The sequence below is a fragment of the Manis pentadactyla genome, chromosome X (assembly GCF_030020395.1).
Source record: "Manis pentadactyla isolate mManPen7 chromosome X, mManPen7.hap1, whole genome shotgun sequence".
Lineage (NCBI taxonomy): Eukaryota > Metazoa > Chordata > Mammalia > Pholidota > Manidae > Manis > Manis pentadactyla.
Genome location: NC_080038.1, coordinates 4893051 through 4905952, shown reverse-complemented (window position 1 = coordinate 4905952; position 12902 = coordinate 4893051).

Here is a 12902-nt window from a genome sequence, read left to right as displayed (position 1 = left end):
CATCCCTGGAATGAATCCCACTTGGTCATGGTGTATGATCCCTTTGATGTATTTTTGAATTCGGTTTGCTAATATTTTGTTGAGTATTTTTGCATCTACATTCATCAGGGATATTGGTCTGTAGTTTTCTTTTTTGGTGGGGTCTTTGCCTGGTTTTGGTATTAGGGTGATGTTAGCTTCATAGAATGAGTTTGGGAGTATCCCCTTCTCTATTTTTTGGAAAACTTTAAGGAGAATGGGTATTATGTCTTCCCTGTATGTCTGATAAAATTCCGAGGTAAATCCACCTGGCCCGGGGGTTTTGTTCTTTGGTAGTTTTTTGATTACCGCTTCAATTTCATTGCTGGTAATTGGTCTGTTTAGATTTTCTGTTTCTTCCTGGGTCAATCTTGGAAGGTTGTATTTTTCTAGGAAGTTGTCCGTTTCTCCTAGGTTTCCCAGCTTGTTATCATATAGGTTTTCATAGTATTCTCCAATAATTCTTTGCATTTCCGTGGGGTCCGTCGTGATTTTTCCTTTCTCATTTCTGATGCTGTTGATGTGTGTTGACTCTCTTTTTCTCTTAATAAGCCTGGCTAGAGGCTTATCTATTTAGTTGATTTTCTCAAAGAACCAGCTCTTAGTTTCATTGATTTTGTCTATTGTTTTATTCTTCTCAATTTTATTTATTTCTTCTCTGATCTTTATTATGTCCCTCCTTCTGCTGACCTTAGGCCTCATTTGTTCTTCTTTTTCCAATTTCAATAATTGTGACATTAGACTATTCATTTGGGATTGTTCTTCCTTCTTTAAATATGCCTGGATTGCTATATACTTTCCTCTTAAGACTGCTTTCGCTGCGTCCCACAGAAGTTGGGGCTTTGTGTTGTTGTTGTCATTTGTTTCCATATATTGCTGCATCTGCATTTTAATTTGGTCATTGATCCATTGATTATTTAGGAGCATGTTGTTAAGCCTCCATTTGTTTGTGGGCCTTTTTGCTTTCTTTGTACAGTTTATTTCTAGTTTTATACCTTTGGGGTCTGAAAAGTTGGTTGGTAGGATTTCAGTCTTTTGGAATTTACTAAGGTTCTTTTTGTGGCCTAGTATGTGGTCTATTCTGGAGAATGTTCCATGTGCACTTGAGAAGAATGTGTATCCTGTGCTTTTAGATGTAGAGTTCTATAGATGTCTATTAGGTCCATCTGTTCTAGTGTGTTGTTCAGTGCCTTCGTGTACTTACTTATTTTCTGTCTGGTGGATCTGTCCTTTGGAGTGAGTGGTATGTTAAAATCTCCCAAAATGAATGCATTGCATTCTATTTCCTCCTTTTGTTCTGTTAGTATTTGTTTCACATATATTGGTGCTCCTGTATTGGGTGCATATATGTTTATAATGGTTTTATCCTCTTGTTGGACTGAGCCCTTTTTCATTATGTAATGTCCTTCTTTATCTCTTGTTACTTTCTTTATTTTGAAGTCTATTTTGTCTGATACTAGTATTGCAACACCTGCTTTTTTCTCCCTGTTGTTTGCATGAAATATCTTTCTCCATCCCTTGACTTTTAATCTGTGCATGTCTTTGGGTTTGAGGTGAGTCTCTTGTAAGCAGCATATGGACGGGTCTTGCTTTTTTATCCATTCTATTACTCTGTGTCTTTTGATTGGTGCATTCAGTCCATTTACATTTAGGGGTGATTATTGAAAGATATGTACTTATTGCCATTGCAGGCTTTAGATTTGTGGTTACCAAAGGTTCAAGGTTAGCTTGTTTACTACCTTACTGTCTGACCTCACTTGCTTATTGAGCTGTTATGAACACAGTCTGATGATTATTTCTTTCCCTTCTTTTTCCTCCTCCTCCATTCTTCATATGTTGGGTGTTTTGTTCTGTGCTCTTTTTAGGAGTGCTCCCATCTAGAGCAGTCCCTTTAAAATACCCTGTAGAGGTGGTTTGTGGGAGGCAAATTACTTCAACTTTTGCTTGTCTGGGAATTGTTTAATCCCTCCTTCATATTTCAATGATAATCATGCTGGATACAGTATCCTTGGTTCAAGGCCCTTCTGTTTCATTGCATTAAATATATCATGCCATTCTCTTCTGGCCTGTAGGGTTTCTGTTGAGAAGTCTGATGATAGCCTGATGGGTTTTCCTTTGTAGGTGACCGTTTTTCTCTCTCTGGCTGCCTTTAATACTCTGTCCTTGTCCTTGATCTTTGCCATTTTAATTATTATGTGTCTTGGTGTTGCCTTCCTTGGGTCCCTTCTGTTGGGAATTCTGTGTGCTTCTGTAGTCTGAGCAGCTATTTCCTCCCCCAGTTTGGGGAAGTTCTCAGCAATTATTTCTTCAAAGACACTTTCTATCCCTTTTTCTCTCTCTTCTTCTGGTACCCCTATAATGCGGATATAGTTCCTTTTGGATTGGTCACACAGTTCTCTTAATATTGTTTCATTCCTGGAGATCCTTTTGTCTCTATGTCAGCTTCTATGCGTTCCTGTTCTCTGGTTTCAATTCCATCAATGGCCTCTTGCCCCTTATCCATTCTGCTTATAAATCCTTCCAGATATTGTTTCATTTCTGTAATCTCCCTCCGGACGTCATCCCTTAGCTCTTGTATATTTCTCTGCAGCTCTGTCAGCATGTTTATGATTTTTATTTTTCAGGGAATTCTTTTTCAGGGAGACAGACTGTTTAGGTCTGTGTCTGCAGATCCTCTCTCCGGGATTGTCTGAACTATTTTGGAGTGGACTAAATTATTTTGCCTTTTCATGGTGATAGTGGTGGCTGTAGGCAAGTTGCGGGTGTGTCAGCTGGGAGAAGAAAGTCCTTTCCTGCTTGCTGTATGCCTTGCCCTTCTCCGCTGCCTGTGTCGGTTACCTGCACTCCTGGAGCAGCCACTGGGTTATTCCCCTGAGCTACTGTGGGCGGGGTGTCCATCAGAGCAGCGCGGAGCCCTGCGGGGAGTGGCAGGCACACCAGGTGTGCTCCTCCGTGCTAGCGGCGACCCTGCCGGGCAGCTCTGTGCCAGCACTGGCCTTTGGATCTTGCCTGGGCAGCTGTGCCTTGGGCTGGGATTCCGGTCAGCTGCTGGGAGCATGCCTGCTCCCTCTGGCTCTGCTGCAGGTGCACACGGGCCTCAACCTGGCTCCTCTGGCTCCACTGCCGCTGGTGCATGTGAGCCGTGCCTGGGCTTTTCAGTCGCGCCACTGCAGGCTCGCACAAGCCTCTCCTGGTCCCGTCTGGCGCCGTTGGCACACGGATCTGCTCCTGGTCCCTTCCGGCGCCTCCGCCCCCAGCGCGCGCTGCCGCTCTCCTGCTACTGGTCCAGTGTGTCGGGGTCCGTTCCAGTTGGAGGAATGACTGGCAGGCTGCTTAGTGCCATGAGGGCCTCCAGAGCTGCACTGCCTCCCCAGGGTTTTGGGCGCCTAAGTTTCCCCAAGATTTCCAGCTGCTGGCTAAGTGTGCCGGAATGACTTCGTCCAGCTATGGGGTCCCTGTTTCTTTAAGACTTGCAGAGAGCACTCGCTTTTCTTTTGTCTCAGGGGTGCTGGTTGCGGGAACCTGCCCACAGGTTTTGCTTTTCCGTTTCTCTAATATCCAGCACCCCATGCACCTTGTGTCTGTGTTCCGGGTGCGGATTTCTAGAGCTGGTTGTTCAGCAGTCCTGGGCTTTCACTCCCTCCCCGTTCCGACTCCTTTCTTCCTGCCGGTTTTTGGGATGGGGGAGCATTCGGGTCCTGCCTGGCCATGGCTTTTATCTTACCCCCTTCGTGTGTTGCTGAGTTCTCGCAGATGTAGATGTGTCCTGGCTGTTGTACTGCATCCACTGGTGTCTCTTTTAGGAATAGTTGTATTTATTGTATTTTCATAAATATAAATATATATGTTTTGGGGAGGAGATTTCCTCTGAACTACTCACGCTGCCATCTTCCCGTGATCCCCCCTAGCCAGTTGTTTTTTTTTTTTTTTTTTAAATAATTATTTTTTATTGAAGGGTAGTTGACGCACAGTATTACATTAGTTTCAAGTGTACAACACAGTGGTAGAACATTTATATACATAATTCTAGGTTCCAGCTATCACCCTACCAAGCTGTTACAATATCTTGACTATATTCCTTATGCTATACATTACATCCCAGTTACTTATTTATTTTACCATTGGAAGTCTGTCCTTTTTTTTTTTTTTTTTTTTTTTTTGTGAGGGCATCTCTCATATTTATTGATCAAATGGTTGTTAACGACAATAAAATTCTGTATAGGGGAGTCAATGCTCAATGCACAATCATTAATCCACCCCAAGCCTAATTTTCGTCAGTCTCCAATCTTCTGAGGCATAACAAACAAGTTCTTACATGTAGAACAAATTCTTACATAATGAATAAGTTACATAGTGAACAGTACAAGGGGAGTCATCACAGAAACTTTCGGTTTTGCTCATGCATTATGAACTCTAAACAGTCAGTTCAAATATGAATACTCATTTGGTTTTTATACTTGATTTATATGTGGATACCACATTTCTCTCTTTATTATTAATATTTTTAATAAAATGCTGAAGTGGTAGGTAGATACAAGATAAAGGTAGAAAACATAGTTTAGTGTTGTAAGAGAGCAAATGTAGATGATCAGGTGTGTGCCTGTAGACTATGTGTTAATCCAAGCTAGACAAGGGCAATAAAACATCCACGTATGCAGAAGATTTCTCTCAGAACAGGGGGGGTGAGGTTCTAAGCCTCACCTCTGTTGATCCCCAATTTCTCACCTGATGGCCCCCCTGCGACTGTGCCTGTCTTAGGTTGTTCCTCCCTTGAGGAATCTTACGCGTCTCTGGCTAACCAGTCATCTTCCGGGGCCATACAGGGAAATGTAAAGTTGGTAAGTGAGAGAGAAGCCTTATTGTTTGAAATGGTTAGCTTTTTACTTCTTTGCATATTTATGCCCTGTGGCTTCTATGCCCAGCATTTGTCTTGAGGTATCTTTACCACTTGGAGGAGTTATGATACTCGGTAAATTTGATATGAGGCACGAATTCTATTTAAGGGTTGTAATTAGGAAGGAAGAAGAAAAGCTATAGAAGTAGCAGATGGAAGAAAACATGGGAAGATTGATTATTTCTTTGACATATCTTCTTGTAGAGTAACTTCAGCATGTATAGGTTTTAAGCTACTACTTAAATTGTGCACACACATTAACATAATAGGAGTATAGTTACATAACCAAAGCATATCTGTAATTACCAGCCATCTCCAGTGAAACCAAGAAAACCATTAAGGCACCTTAGGCATTTGTGAAAACTTATCTATGATATGGTGGATATTGTCCAACTGAACTTGAACAGTCTGAGAGAAATCAGACAAATTAAAACAACCCATTCCTGGGGAATGTTCACATTCCTTATGTTCTTTTAACAGTAAATAGTGTGTAGTTATAAGACTTTGGAGCGCTAAAATTTGCACTTCTCCTAATTCTTGGTTGAGTTCCAACAGTATAGATCCAGTCAAATTTGTTGTTTTACTGTATGCACAGGCCAGCTTAGATATCTCCTTCCTCATTCCCATGGCAAGTCCAGGAGCTGGTGGGATGAGTGCATCTACAGCTGTAGCAGTGTGTGGATCTTTGTTGGGGTTTTTTGATGATCGTCTTCTGGCATGAGTCTTCCAGAGAGTGCTGAGATTGGAAGTTCTTTATCATATCATATCTTAGTTCATTTTTGGGTTAGCCCAATTAGGCTTTGATCCTCTGTATAAACACAAACAGACCCTTTGCCTACACTTTTATATGCCCTTTATACTCTTGTGTAGAACTCATTGGAGGTTACCACACAGGAACTGCCCTTTTTTTTTTTTTGGTATCACTAATCTACACTTACATGATGAATATTATGTTTACTAGGCTTTCCCCTATACCAGGACCCCCTATAAACCCCTTTACAGTCACTGTCCATCAGCATAGCTAAATGTTGTAGAATCACTACTTGCCTTCTCTGTGTTGTACAGCCCTCCCTTTTCTCCTACCCCCCCATGCATGTTAATCTTAATACCCCCCTACTTCTCCCCCCCTTATCCCTCCCTACCCACCCATCCTCCCCAGTCCCTTTCCCTTTGGTAACTGTTAGTCCATTCTTGAGTTCTGTGATTCTCTGCTGCTGTTTTGTTCCTTCAGTTTTTCCTTTGTTCTTATATTCCACAGATAAGTGAAATCATTTGGTATTTCTCTTTCTCCGCTTGGCTTGTTTCACTGAGCATAATACCCTCCAGCTCCATCCATGTTGCTGCAAATGGTTGGATTTGCCCTTTTCTTATGGCTGAGTAGTATTCCATTGTGTATATGTACCACATCTTCTTTATCCATTCATCTATCGATGGACATTTAGGTTGCATCCAATTCTTGGCTATTGTAAATAGTGCTGCAATAAACATAGGGGTGCATCTGTCTTTCTCAAACTTGATTACTGCGTTCTTAGGGTAAATTCCTAGGAGTGCAATTCCTGGGTCAAATGGTAAGTCTGTTTTGAGCATTTTGATATACCTCCATACTGCTTTCCACAATGGTTGAACTAGTTTACATTCCCACCAGCAGTGTAGGAGGGTTCCCCTTTCTCCACAGCCTCGCCAACATTTGTTGTTGTTTGTCTTTTGGATGGCAGCCATCCTTACTGGTGTGAGGTGATACCTCATTGTAGTTTTAATTTGCATTTCTCTGATAATTAGCGATGTGGAGCATCTTTTCATGTCTCTGTTGGCCATCTGTATTTCTTTTTTGGAGAACTGTCTGTTCAGTTCCTCTGCCCATTTTTTAATTGTGTTATTTGTTTTTTGTTTGTTGAGGCGTGTGAGCTCCTTATATATTCTGGACGTCAAGCCTTTATCGGATGTGTCATTTTCAAATATATTCTCCCATACTGTAGGGATCCTTCTTGTTCTATTGATGGTGTCTTTTGCTGTACAGAAGCTTTTCAGCTTAATATAGTCCCACTTACTCATTTTTGCTGTTGTTTTCCTTGCCCGGGGAGATATGTTCAAGAAGAGGTCACTCATGTTTATGTCTAAGAGGTTTTCGCCTATGTTTTCTTTCAAGAGTTTAATGGTTTCATGGCTTACATTCAGGTCTTTGATCCATTTTGAGTTTACTTTTGTATATGGGGTTAGACAATGGTCCAGTTTCATTCTCCTACATGTAGCTGTCCAGTTTTGCCAGCACCACCTGTTGAAGAGACTGTCATTTCGCCATTGTATGTCCATGGCTCCTTTATCAAATATTAATTGACCATATATGTCTGGGTTAATGTCTGGATTCTCTAGTCTGTTCCATTGGTCTGTGGCTCTGCTCTTGTGCCAGTACCAAATTGTCTTGGTTACTATGGCTTTATAGTAGAGCTTGAAGTTGGGGAGTGAGATCCCCCCTACTTTATTCTTCTTTCTCAGGATTGCTTTGGCTATTCGGGGTCTTTGGTGTTTCCATATGAATTTTTGAATTATTTGTTCCAGTTCATTGAAGAATGTTGCTGGTAGTTTCATAGGGATTGCATCAAATCTGTATATTGCTTTGGGCAGGATGGCTATTTTAACGATATTAATTCTTCCTAGCCACGAGCATGGGATGAGTTTCCATCTGTTAGTGTCCCCTTTAATTTCTCTTAAGAGTGACTTGTAGTTTTCAGAGTATAAGTCTTTCACTTCTTTGGTTAGGTTTATTCCTAGGTATTTTATTTTTTTTGATGCAATTGTGAATGGAGTTGTTTTCCTGATTTCTCTTTCTGTTGGTTCATTGTTAGTGTATAGGAAAGCCACAGATTTCTGTGTGTTGATTTTGTATCCTGCAACTTTGCTGTATTCCAATATCAGTTCTAGTAGTTTTGGGGTGGAGTCTTTAGGGTTTTTTATGTACAGTATCATGTCATCTGCAAATAGTGACAGTTTAACTTCTTCTTTACCAATCTGGATTCCTTGTATTTCTTTGTTTTGTCTGATTGCCGTGGCTAGGACCTCCAGTACTATGTTAAATAACAGTGGGGAGAGTGGGCATCCCTGTCTAGTTCCCGATCTCAGAGGAAATGCTTTCAGCTTCTCGCTGTTCAATATAATGTTGGCTGTGGGTTTATCATAGATGGCCTTTATTATGTTGAGGTACTTGCCCTCTATTCCCATTTTGCTGAGAGTTTTTATCATGAATGGATGTTGAACTTTGTCAAATGCTTTTTCAGCATCTATGGAGATGATCATGTGGTTTTTGTCTTTCTTTTTGTTGATGTGGTGGATGATGTTGATGGACTTTCGAATGTTGTACCATCCTTGCATCCCTGGGATGAATCCCACTTGGTCATGGTGTATGATCCTTTTGATGTATTTTTGAATTCGGTTTGCTAATATTTTGTTGAGTATTTTTGCATCTACGTTCATCAGGGATATTGGTCTGTAGTTTTCTTTTTTGGTGGGGTCTTTGCCTGGTTTTGGTATTAGGGTGATGTTGGCTTCATAGAATGAGTTTGGGAGTATCCCCTCCTCCTCTATTTTTTGGAAAACTTTAAGGAGAATGGGTATTATGTCTTCCCTGTATGTCTGATAAAATTCCGAGGTAAATCCATCTGGCCCGGGGGTTTTGTTCTTTGGTAGTTTTTTGATTACCGCTTCAATTTCGTTGCTGGTAATTGGTCTGTTTAGATTTTCTGTTTCTTCCTGGGTCAATCTTGGAAGGTTATATTTTTCTAGGAAGTTGTCCATTTCTCCTAGGTTTCCCAGCTTGTTAGCATATAGGTTTTCATAGTATTCTCCAATAATTCTTTGCATTTCCGTGGGGTCCGTCGTGATTTTTCCTTTCTCGTTTCTGATACTGTTGATTTGTGTTGACTCTCTTTTCTTCTTAATAAGTCTGGCTAGAGGCTTATCTATTTTGTTTATTTTCTCGAAGAACCAGCTCTTGGTTTCATTGATTTTTGCTATTGTTTTATTCTTCTCAATTTTATTTATTTCTTCTCTGATCTTTATTATGTCCCTCCTTCTGCTGACCTTAGGCCTCATCTGTTCTTCTTTTTCCAATTTTGATAATTGTGACATTGGACCATTCATTTGGGATTGCTCTTCCTTTTTTAAATATGCTTGGATTGCTATATACTTTCCTCTTAAGACTGCTTTTGCTGCGTCCCACAGAAGTTGGGGCTTAGTGTTGTTGTTGTCATTTGTTTCCATATATTGCTGGATCTCCATTTTGATTTGGTCATTGATCCATTGATTATTTAGGAGCGTGTTGTTAAGCCTCCATGTGTTTGTGAGCCTCTTTGCTTTCTTTGTACAGTTTATTTCTAGTTTTATGCCTTTGTGGTCTGAAAAGTTGGTTGGTAGGATTTCAATCTTTTGGAATTTTCTGAGGCTCTTTTTGTGGCCTAGTATGTGGTCTATTCTGGAGAATGTTCCATGTGCACTTGAGAAGAATGTATATCCCGCTGCTTTTGGATGTAGAGTTCTATAGATGTCTAGTAGGTTCATCTGCTCTAGTGTGTTGTTCAGTGCTTCCGTGTCCTTACTTATTTTCTGCCCAGTGGATCTATTCTTTGGGGTGAGTGGTGTGTTGAAGTCTCCTAGAATGAATGCATTGCAGTCTATATCCCCCTTTAGTTCTGTTAGTATTTGTTTCACATATGCTGGTGCTCCTGTGTTGGGTGCATATATATTTAGAATGGTTATATCCTCTTGTTTGACTGAGCCCTTTATCATTATGTAGTGTCCTTCTTTATCTCTTGTTACTTTCTTTGTTTTGAAGTCTATTTTGTCTGATATTAGTACTGCAACCCCTGCTTTCTTCTCACTGTTGTTTGCTTGAAGTAAGTTTTTCCATCCCTTGACTTTTAGTCTGTACATGTCTTTGGGTTTGAGGTGAGTTTCTTGTAAGCAGCATATAGATGGGTCTTGCTTTTTTATCCATTCTGTTACTCTGTGTCTTTTGATTGGTGCATCCAACCCATTAACATTTAGGGTGACTATTGAAAGATATGTACTTATTGCCATTGCAGGCTTTAAATTCGTGGTTACCAAAGGTTCAAGGTTAGCCTCTTTAGTATCTTACTGCCTAACTTAGCTCGCTTATTGAGCTGTTATATACACTATCAGGAGATTCTTTTCTTCTCTCCCTTCTTGTTCCTCCTCCTCGATTCTTCATATGTTGGGTGTTTTGTGCTGTGCTCTTTCTAGGAGTGCTCCCATCTAGAGCAGTCCCTGTAAGGTGTTCTGTAGAGGTGGTTTGTGGAAAGCAAATTCCCTCAGCTTTTGTTTGTCTGGGAATTGTTTAATCCCACCGTCATATTTGAATGATAGTCGTGCTGGATACAGTATCCTTGGTTCAAGGCCCTTCTGTTTCATTGTATTAAATATATCATGCCATTCTCTTCTGGCCTGTAGGGTTTCTGTTGAGAAATCTGACGTTAGCCTGATGGGTTTCCCTTTATAGGTGACCTTTTTCTCTCTAGCTGCCTTTAACACTCTTTCCTTGTCCTTGATCTTTGCCATTTTAATTATTATGTGTCTTGGTGTTGCCCTTCTTGGATCCTTTCTGTTGGGGGTTCTGTGTATTTCCGTGGTCTGTTCGATTACTTCCTCCCCCAGTGTGGGGAAGTTTTCAGCAATTATTTCTTCTAAGATACTTTCCATCTCTTTTCCTCTCTCTTCTTCTTCTGGGACCCCTATAATACGGATATTGTTCCTTTTGGATTGGTCACACAGTTCTCTTAATATTGTTTCATTCCTGGAGATCCTTTTGTCTCTCTCTATGTCAGCTTCTATGCGTTCCTGTTCTCTGATTTCAATTCCATCAATGGCCTCTTGCATTCTATCCATTCTGCTTATAAACCCTTCCAGAGTTTGTTTCATTTCTGCGATCTCCTTTCTGGCATCTGTGATCTCCTTCCGGACTTCATCCCATTTCTCTTGTATATTTCTCTGCATCTCTGTCAGCATGTTTATGATTCTTATTTTGAATTCTTTTTCAGGGAGACTGGTTAGGTCTGTCTCCTTCTCTGGTGTTGTCTCTGTGATCTTTGTCGGCCTGTAGCTTTGCCTTTTCATGGTGATAGGAATAGTCTGCAGAGCTGGGACGAGTGACGGCTGGAAGGACTTCCCTTCTTGTTGGTTTGTGGCCCTCCTCTCCTGGGAGAACAGCGGCCTCTAGTGGCTTGTGCTGCGCAGCTGCGCGCAGACAGGGTTTCTGCTTCCTGCCCGGCTGCTATGGAGTTAATCTCCGCTGTTGCTGTGGGCGTGGCCTGGCTCGGGCAGCTGCTCCAAAGTGGTGGAGTTGCGTTGGAGCAGGAGCGGCTGGGAGGCTATTTATCTCCGTAAGGGGCCTCCCTGCTCCCTGCAGCCCAGGGGTTAGGGTGCCCAGAGATCCCGGATTCCCGACCTCTGGACTAAGTGACCCGCCCTGCCCCTTTAAGACTTCCAAAAAGCACCCGCCAAAACAAAACAACGCCCACCAAAAAAAAAAGAAAAAAAATTTTTTTTAATTAAAAAAAAAAAAAGTTTTTAATTAAAAAAAAAAAAAAAAAAAAAGGTGGTCGTTCGTTTTTCTTTATTCTGCGGTGCCAGCCTCAGGACTCTGCTCACCGGTCTTTCTGCCCTGTTTCCCTAGTATTGGGGTCCCTATCCCTTTAAGACTTCCAAAAAGCGCTCGCCAAAACAAAATAGCAAAAAAGCAAAAAAAAATGGTCGCGCGCTTTTCTTATGCCCTCTGTCGCCCAGCCTCCAGTGCCTGCTCACTGTTCTTGCTGCCCTGTTTTCCTAGTATCGAGCGCCCTGCACTCTGGCCCGGATGGCGGGGGCTGGGTGTTCGGCAGTCCTGGGCTCCGTCTCCCTCCCGCTCTGCCTGCTCTTCTCCCGCCGGGAGCTGGGGGGAGGGGCGCTCGGCTCCCGCGGGGCCGGGGCTTGTATCTTACCCCCTTCGCGAGGCGCTGGGTTCTCGCAGGTGCGGATGTGGTCTGGATATTGTCCTGTGTCCTCTGGTCTTTATTCTAGGAAGGGTTGTCTTTGTTATATTTTCATAGATATATGTTGTTTTGGGAGGAGATTTCCGCTGCTCTACTCACGCCGCCATCTTCTCCCTCAGTCTAGCCAGTTGTTTTTAAAAACTCTTTTAACCTGTTCCAGGGCCGCACACATCAGAATAAAACATTTAGGAAAACAGAGCTTTCCAGAAAAGTTAATGCATTAGCTTTGGCAAACTTGGGTGCACTTAATAGAAACAGTTTGAGTATAACAGTACAAAATAAATGAGAAACACTTAGTGATATATATACAGCCTTATTTGCTTATTTACAGATTTGCAAATTGTCCCCACAATCTTTTCCAATAAGGCCAAAGATTAATGTGGATGATATTCAGTCATGGATAAAGTGGAAGGCTTAATATGATTTGACAAGGTCCAATACATTAGTAACAGTTGCAGATGCATAAAAGATTGTTTTGTATTTTTGTGTTTCTTGCACTGAGTGTGTGTGTGTGTGTGTCTGGTGCCCTAGGCTTGTGAACACTACAGGAGTCCAGCCATAGGAACTGACTGGAATTGTATTTGCGAAGATTCATTTTTATGGGCATCACACTCTGGACCTGGGTTTTAATAATGAAGTTTTTGTTTAGGTGGAAACTGCCATTCAGGCATCTGCAGCTATTTTCAGGAACATGTGGTACTTGTATAGACCCCAAGGCAGTGGGAATCATATTTATTTTTATTGTAAATGCCAATATTTATGACTATTATGAAGGCAGTGGTAAAAAAAGTACATTGTAACAAAGTTTGAAACAATCACTTAAAATATCTTAACAATTTTAAAATCATTGTAAATCCAAGTGTTTTTCTTCTAAATTTTTACTTGATATGATAGTGAAGGCCATATGTTTACAAACAGGCATTCATGAGTACAGTATATCTTACACACAAAGC